This window comes from Etheostoma spectabile, unplaced genomic scaffold (genome assembly GCF_008692095.1).
Source record: "Etheostoma spectabile isolate EspeVRDwgs_2016 unplaced genomic scaffold, UIUC_Espe_1.0 scaffold402, whole genome shotgun sequence".
NCBI lineage: Eukaryota > Metazoa > Chordata > Actinopteri > Perciformes > Percidae > Etheostoma > Etheostoma spectabile.
The window spans coordinates 367,615-376,373 of NW_022605602.1; the positions used below are offsets into that span (position 1 = coordinate 367,615).

An 8,759-nucleotide genomic window follows, 5' to 3' on the forward strand; every position below is an offset into this window, starting at 1 on the left:
GTGCAGCTCCCAACAAAGATAGGATAGAAGGGAGATGTCTCACTCTGGAGGTAAAACAGAGACCTGAACACACGGGGTAGAAACAGGATCTGCAGCAATGTGCAGTAAAACAAAACTGTGGTGTTTTTTCAAAATGAAACCATGGAAACCTATTCTGGTACAACCTCAAAATACAAAAATGAACCTGAACATGAGCAGAATATGGGCGCTTTGAGTGAGTCTTTTTCTTTGTGCAAACAAAACTCCCACAAAACCCGCGGGAGAGAGAGCGAGAGGAGTAATCCCTTTAATACAAAAAAAAACTAATGAAAATGAGTTTTAAGACTGGAGGATTTTACAGAATCACTTCACCGTCTTTGTGTCAATCATTGGCTGCTGGAGCAGGAGACACTTTTCTAAATGATTCGCACTCCAGCACTTCAGCAGGATTACCACGCAGATAAGATCTCTGGGGTAAAAATAACCCCCCTGTGATGGATCAGCTATCTGCAGCGGGTTTCAAATCTCTGCAGGTCTAGAGCCTTATCAGGAGCAGAAATTAAATTACACCCAAAAACACGATCTGTGACGCTGTTGTCGTCTTTGGAAAATGTCAGGACGCCGACGTGAAGAATGTGTAGAAGTACGTGTAGAAGCAGTGAGATTCAGTGGACTGTGGCTCATATATGAGAATACATCATCATCATATTTCACATTTCCCCTCTGCTTCTTCCTGGGCATGCGAGCCGCTGGTTTCTGGTTTCTGGTTTCCAACAGCAGCGATGATGAAGTGGAGCTGGGGTAATTTTGCTGTCAGCGTTATAAACAGGGTCCACTGAGTCTGACCCGTGGCTCAACACGCCGCCCATGAATCAGCCGAGCCCTGTAAACATTTGGCTGATAAATAACTATAATTAAAAAGTACTGGTTATTGCATAAATTAGGTAATCAATTAGGCTGTGTTTGGTATTCATGCGCTGCCTGCTCGGCCTGCGTTTTGACTTATTACACTCTGAGGCTCCACCGTGCATCACTGAGATCAGTGCGTGTGTGTGTGTGTGTGTGTGTGTGTGTGTGCGTGTGTGTGTGTGTGTGTGTGTGCGTGTGTGTGTGTGTGTGCGTGTGTGTGTGTGTGGCATTGTGGCTGTGTGGTGTTAGAAGAGAGAGAAGCATTACACTTTAAACCAGAAAAGAAAATCTCCTCGTTACCCAAATATGTCTTATTTTCTTAAAAGGGGGCTTGGTCTTACAGCGGGATGTTTTCATTGCATTTGGCGATGCTGTTCTAGGATGTGGTTCAGTGGCTTGGGTTTTCTTACGGGATTGTGTTTCAGGGGGCAATATCATGGGGCGTGCTGGTCTTACAGGAGGTGTGTTCAGGTGCATTCTGGCGTGCTGGTCTTCCAGGGAGGTGTGTTCAGGGTGGCATTCTGGCGTGCTGGTCTTACAGGGAGGTGTTGTTCAGGGCATTGGGCGTGCTTGGTCTTACAGGAGGTGTGTTCAGGTGCATTCTGGTCTGCTGTCTTACAGGGAGTGTGTTTCAGTTGGTGCATTCCTGGGCGTAGCTGGTCCTTACGGAGTGTTGTTCAGGTGCATTCTGGGCCTCTGTCTTACAGGAGGTGTGTGCAAGGTGCATTCCTGGTCCATGCTGGTCTTACAGGGAGGTGTGTTCAGGTGCATTCTGGGCGTATTGTGAGACATATTTTAAGCACACACTATGCTTGTTACACACATGCAGAAGATTCCATATAAATATGAGCGTGTAAATCCTCCATCATAATGTGCCTGGCTGTTAAAGGGAATGGGAGAGGACCTCTGATTGGCTGATTGCATGTTACGACCAGAACACACCTGTGATTAATGAGGACACTAACCCCAGCCCTTTAGGACCACGCGCCCGCCACCGACCAGACTTCCACGGTCCAACTAGAAAAAGTGGATTTGGACCCGTCCTGCGCCAGGTGCTTCACGCCGCGAGCTGAGATCGTTAAAATAGGACCCATGATGGGTTTCTCCAGCCTGACAGAGCTGCTATCTTTGGAAACTACCTCCAGTTGTTGGGGGCCTGAACGCAGCATGGCTGCACAAGCATTACTTTGTAGAGAGGTCTCTAGTTTTTATGAAAAATCCGCTTTTAAGACAATGAATATGTCTTTATTTTCGCAGTGCTTTCCTTTTTTTCCCACATAAAACACATTTCAAACAGGTTCCTACCGAGACTCTCTCCCACACTCGTCTCCCATGGTGCACCTCACTTAGAGGACATCTATAGTTGATGGGCAAAAGAACAACAATTGTTACTTAAGTCTTCATTTAATATTTAAAAGACGAGTGCGGCGGGTCTGCAGCGGCGGCCTTGTAGCGGAAACAGCGAGGGGGAGATTCGTGCAATTAACTGCCGGGGGAAAACTGGAGGAGGAAAGGAAAGAAATGCTGTTTTTTGGTAAAAGAAGACAAATACATATATTAATGCAATTGTTCCAACTGCTCCCTTCCCTCCCGAAATGTAACTGCAGCCTCGGAGAACTCTGCTGCACCGGAAAAAAAGGGTCATTTCAACAATAAGTAACGGTAACAGTGGATCCAGGTGTGGTTTTGCTTGGAATAAGTAAAATTATATCTGCCAAAGGAACAAAGTACACACTCACTTTGGAGGATTTCTTGAAATGACACGTTGCTTTTCCAACAACATGATCCGTCTTTTACAAATAACACTGCAGCTTAAAAACCACGTGAGATGTTTTTATCCGAGGTACGACCCAGAACAAGAGGTTTCCAAGACTTTCACTGAAAGGGGGGCTGAGCACTTTCTTTGCTGTTTTCTCTCATCATGCCCATTCTCAGGTTCATACTTGTGTTTGGGTTACTTATATAGCATTGACTCTAATTCAATTCAATTCAATTTTATTTATAGTATCAATTCATAACAAGAGTTATCTCGAGACCCTTTACAGATAGAGCAGGTCTAGACCACACTCCAGAATTTACAAGGACCCAACAGGTCTAGTAGTCTCCTCCAGAGCAAGCAACAGGGCCACAGTGGAGAGGAAAAACCTCCTTTTAGGCAGAAACCTGGGTCAGACCCAGGCTCTTGGTTTAATGTTAAAAACATCTTTTCTCACACTGCCTGTCTGAATATACCTGTTTTCCTTTTTATACTTGCAGTGCAGTCTTTTTACAGAACCTCGACCTGCTGTACGATGTATGTATGAAATATTCAGTTTTACAGTACTGGACCTTTGAGTGCTATTAATTATTTTTAAAAGAAATCAGATGAACTTGCTTTTCATTTAATTTTTTGCAGCGTGCAATCGGCCGGTGAGCCGAGGGATTGTCTCCTATCCGAGCAGCCCACATTAAGAATGGCCTCGCCCCCCCCCCCCCCCCCCCCCGCTCCCCCCCCCCCCCCCCCCCCCCTCTAAAGGCTGCTGGAGCCTTGGCAGCAGCTGCTTTTGTTTACTCTGCACCCAACATGTCCTCCCCCAAAAGTTTACCCTTGATCAACAGGCGTATTGGGTTATGCTAATATTAGCCGTCATTAGCAATCTGCTCACGGCCCTGACTCGATTGTTTTGATTACTCCGTGTACCCAGCACGTTGGGGGGGGGGGCGAGCCCACCGAAAGGTCAAAGGTTAAATTCTGCACATCTATATCGTTCGTGTTAGCTTTCAGCTAATGTGTGTACTCCACCTTCAGTTCTTAACACGACCGAGGGGTGCACTAATGGACGCTGCAGGGCTTTAATGTGCAGGGGTCAGCTGCAGGCCTCCCTCTCACACCACACTGCACGGAGACCCCCCCCCAACCCCCCTTACAGGTTTCTCCATGAGCGCCCCCTTAACACACCACACACTGATGTGGACAACAGATAGAATACACAACAGAAGCCGTCAACGGTTCGGCCATTACACTCCCAGAAACACCAGCTTTGGTACGAAATGAGAAGAAACTAAGAAGGAAGAGACTATGCACTGCAAAAAGGAAGGGGTCTAAAAACAAGATGAAAGGTCAAGTCAAAAACACGTGAACATTATCTGTTCTGACTTTAACCCATTGTGTTGTTTCCCATCAATAATTGAAAATCAACACTTTTTAAAAGACTTTTTAAAGCTTTTCGTATGTTTTTCAAAACAATTTTTAATGTTTGTCATTTTTTACCTCTTAAACAACTATGCGGACACTAACTTATTAACTTTACTTTTGCAGTTATTTTGGGGAATTTGGTCAATAAACCTCATTTATAGGAAATTTATAATGTTTGAGTTAGAAAAGCAGAGAAATTAGGAAATTATTGGACTAAAATTAAAGGAATGGATGTATGATGATAAGGCACAGCAGGAAATATGTCAACTTTTACTCAACACTATTTCAAAAAACACTTCCATTTGTTTTACAATGCTATAAAATAGAATAAGACCAAAATTAATGAAGTGAGATTTTGTAGTGCAAAGAGAGTGGGGAATCAATCATGTTATTGGGGAATTAAAAAGAACATGTATAGGACAAATGGGACAACATGAAGACACATTGAGGACAACATGAGACAAACATGAGACACATGCGACAACTGGGAAACTGAGGACACAGGGGACAACATGAGGCAACATGAGGCAAACATGAGACAACATGAGACCAACATGAGGTACAACATGGGGACAACATGGAGGAAGCACATGGGGACAACATGAGGACAACATGGGGACACAACCATGGGAGGGACAAACATGGGCAACATGGGGAACATATGAGGGCCAAATGAAGACAACATGAGGAAACATGAGGACAACTGAAGACAACATGAGGACAACACCGAGACCACATGAAGACAACATGAGGACAACATGAGGACAACATGAGACAACATGGGGACCAAACATGGGGACAACATGAGGACACGATGGGGCACACATGGGGCAACATGAAGACACATGAGGACCAACATGAGGACAACATGAAGACAAACTCCGAGGACAACACGGGACAACTGGGGACACATGAGGGCAACATGAAGACAACAGTGGGACAACATGAGGGTTAAAATAAAGAAATTCACTCGCCGCTTTTGTCATTTGGGTCAAATGGAAAATCTTTTCCCCCAATTGTGGGGTTGTCTTTTTCGACACATTTGTGGCTTTTTTTAACCAAGCGTATTGACAATGTTTGTTTTTTTTTTTTTTTTACTCAATTTTTAGTTATTTAGTTATAGTTAGTTTAAAAAAAAATGTAAACGCTTTAGAACTGAAAGTCATTCACTGTCAGTCTGATGGTGCCAAAATGGTTATGATGGGAGGCAATGGGATGCTAACGGGTTGGGTGAGGCTTGTTAGCATCAAATTGGCGCCATGGGAGTCTCTGTAGGAAGGAAGGGCTGACCCCGGCGTAGCAACCGAGGACACGGAGAATAAAAAAACACTCAGGACTCTTCAGAAGAGGTGATCATGTTCGAGTTCTGCGCCTGAATGCAGTTCTTATAGTTCAAGAAAGAATTTTTATTTTGTCATTAGGCAATCTTAGGCCTTATTTTTCAAGGAACAGATGATAGACGGCAAAGGTGTTGGAGTCAAACCGTTGCCGCTTGCATCGAGGGTCGTTGGGGTAAACTCCCAATGGGGGCATGCTCTACCAAGTGAGTTACCCAGGTGCCCAAAAAGGAAATTTCTGTAATGCAAACAGGGGATTCTAGCACAATGGTTTTGCCTGCACCAAAGCACTCCCAGTTCCCCGAGTGATCGGGGTACCTGATGGTTAAACCCTGTGAGACACGAGAAACACGCGCCCAAGTGTAAATAAGCACGTCTGAATTCATAGTTTTATTAACTTTGAACCATTACAGGAGTTTTACGTCACTTCGGTTTCGTTAATCCTGACGATTTTGCGTCTACTACCGGGTCTTTCGGCCTCACAGGGGGGTGTGTCTATGCCACCTGAAACTCCATGCTCGTTTGGGCTTTAAAGTCATACATGTTATATCAAATAGTTGGTCACACTTTATGCCATAAGTCATCGTCGTTTGGCTCAATTAAGCCGCTGAATCGTGGTCTAACTTCTGGTCTCTCCTGTTTGTCCTGTGTATTTTTCAGTGAAGTACACTGCCCATATAGTGTGGGGAGATTAAGGCCCCCTCTTGTAATGGAAAGCCCAGTGGAGGGGCAAGAAAGCCTATAGACTCTAATGAAGGCCAAATGGTGCACTATGTAGACACATATCTGCTTTATAACATTGGCTTTGGGGTGAATATATCTAATATGAATTGTTATGTAGTTATTTGGAATAAGTAAAGTGTCATAAGAGCAAACACGTCGTGACTTTTTTTGGAAAAATGATGTATTTTGTCAACTGTATAAAGTTCTAATGATTATTTCTTCACAGTGGATCCCGAGACATATGAGAAGTGTTTTAGCTGTTTTACTGAATGTCTGTGACTATCCAATACTATCTGGAAGATTCTTTCATTATTTATTTATTTATATTTTTATCTTTAAGCACTACAACCCATTTTTAACATGCAATGATCGACTCACTGGCAACCAAATATTCCACATACCCACTTTGTCCTCAAAAACAATGAATGTTTATTATATCTTGACTGTAGACCACACAGGGTTGATGAAGCTTTTATATAAAAATAAATCCAGACCGGAAAGTAAAGCTGTAAAATGGCGCATCAGGGCCAGAGGGGTATAGCCCCAGACTCTGGCCCTCTGATTGACAGCCAGCATTGAGGGGACATTTAAAGGACACTGAGCTATCTAGGACTCCGTGACGGTATAAGCGTGAGTTTTTGACATTTTTTGCTGCAGCGGTCCAATGAACACTGTGAGTGAGTATGCGGCTTTGACCCTCACATATGTGGGTGCTCAGATGTCTTGTACACTACGTACTTAACTCGCGTAGTGCGTAAAAACTTGACTGGTGACCGTACGTCTCAAATTGGCGCAGTGTTCATTGGGATTGTACTTACCGGGAATGACGATCTACACGTCATTCCTGCCTCCTCTTCTCTTCTTCGTGAAAATTGTGATTGCGCCCAGACCAGAGAGCGTTTTCCGCCCCCCACCCCCCCCCCCGTTTCCCCCCCCCCGTTGTCCAGTCCCCCCGGCCCCCCCACCCACCCCCCCCCCACCCCGCACCCTCCCCCCCCAGTTAAACCCTCCCCCACCCACCCCGTTCCCCTCCCCCCCCCATGTCAATCTCCACCGCCCCCGCCCCCCCCACCACCCCCCCCCCACCCCCCCCCCCCCCCCCACCACACCCCCCCCCCCCCCAACCCCCCGTTGTCGACAAGTGTGATGGTGAAGACTACAACTGACACTTCTGCTTTTTCGTACAAGGTTGAATGTGATTCATTTGTGTTTGTCGGTCGCCTGTATCTGCCCTCTTTTTTTTCGCAGGAGAATGAGAGGATTGCGACGTGACAACCCGAATAAACGTTCTATATTCGCGATAAAAAACTGATCATCAAAAACTGTAAAGATTAACACAAATATCAAATACAGGTGCTCTCTTGCATCATATGTGTATAAGTTATAACCAAAACAGACTACATGTTCAAACTACGTTTGTATGCTTTGTAATGTCTCGCTTATCGCGCGGTCTTCGGACGCCATTAACGACAGTATTTTCGACGCTTGTTAGCCCTCGCCCTTCGCTACGTGGCCAAGATGGCGACAGGGAGTGAGGAAGAAAGGTTCCATCGATTAAACTTAACGCTCCTGCCGTTTTGAGTGACTTCCGGGTACTTAAGTGCACTGCATTTGACAGCACTTCCGACAATGAGTGAACGCACTATGTCACTCAAAGTAGATGTCAATACAGGAATCAGAAATGCACGATTGGGAACACAGCAAAAGTCTCACTGCAGCCTCTCTCTCACCTCTCGTATCCTATCAATACCTCCCCTCTCCTCTCCCTCTCTCTATCACCCTTCTCAACCCCCCGCTCACCTCTCTCCTTCTCCCCTCTCTCGCCCTCTTAAACCCTTCTCACACTCTCTCTCTCGACTGCTTCTCCCTCTCCTCAACCCTCTCTTCACCCTCGCTCTATCTCTCTATCCCTTCTCTTTTCTTGTTCTTATCGAGACTGGTCATCTTTTTTTTTCACTTACCTATTCGTATTTTCCTAACATCTCCACCCTCTCCGCCTCTCTCTTCTCTCCCTTATTAAATCCTATATAAACCTCTCTCTCTCTCCTCCTATCTACTCCCTCAGCTCTCCCCTCTCATATCCTCCTCTCACCCCTTCTCTCCTCTCTCTCTCTCCTATCCCTCTCTCAAGCCTCTCCAACCTCTACTACACCATTCTCTCTATCTCTTACTACGCCCTCTCTGACCACTCTCTCTCTCTTCACCACGCTCCACAAACTCTCTCTCGCTCGCACCCTCTTATGTTCTCACCCTCATCTCTCTCACTGTCACCCTCTCTTTCTCCTCTCTCACCCTCTATTCTTCTCCTCTCTCACTCTCACCCTCTCTCTATCGTCTCTCCTTTTCTCACCCAGCATCTATCAACCTCTCTCTCTCTCTCTCACTCCCCGTACCCGTTCCCCTCTCTCTCTCCTCCTCTCCTCACCCTTGCTGGATTTTCACCCGCTTCCTCACAAGCTATGCTCAACCTCTCTCTCTATCTCTTCTCTCGGATACCCTCTCACCCTCTCTTCACCCTCTCTCTCTCTCTCTCTCTCACCCTCTTCAACCTCTCTCTCACCCTCTCCTCTCTTCTCTCTCTCTCTATCACACCGCTATCACCCTCTCTCTCAACCTCTCTCTCTCTCGCTCTCTTC

The 8,759-nt window shown here is 45.7% G+C and overlaps 1 long non-coding RNA gene across 1 annotated transcript in view; it reads left to right on the forward strand.

The window, feature by feature from the left end:
• The first annotated feature begins 1,336 nt into the window (after positions 1-1,336).
• The window catches only part of LOC116686607 (uncharacterized), a 12,007-nt gene continuing 4,584 nt past the window's right edge, over positions 1,337-8,759 (forward strand). Inside the window, exons 1-2 of the long non-coding RNA XR_004331308.1 lie at positions 1,337-1,433; positions 1,474-1,483. This is a non-coding gene — a long non-coding RNA (uncharacterized LOC116686607). The remainder of the gene's footprint in view (positions 1,434-1,473; positions 1,484-8,759) is intronic.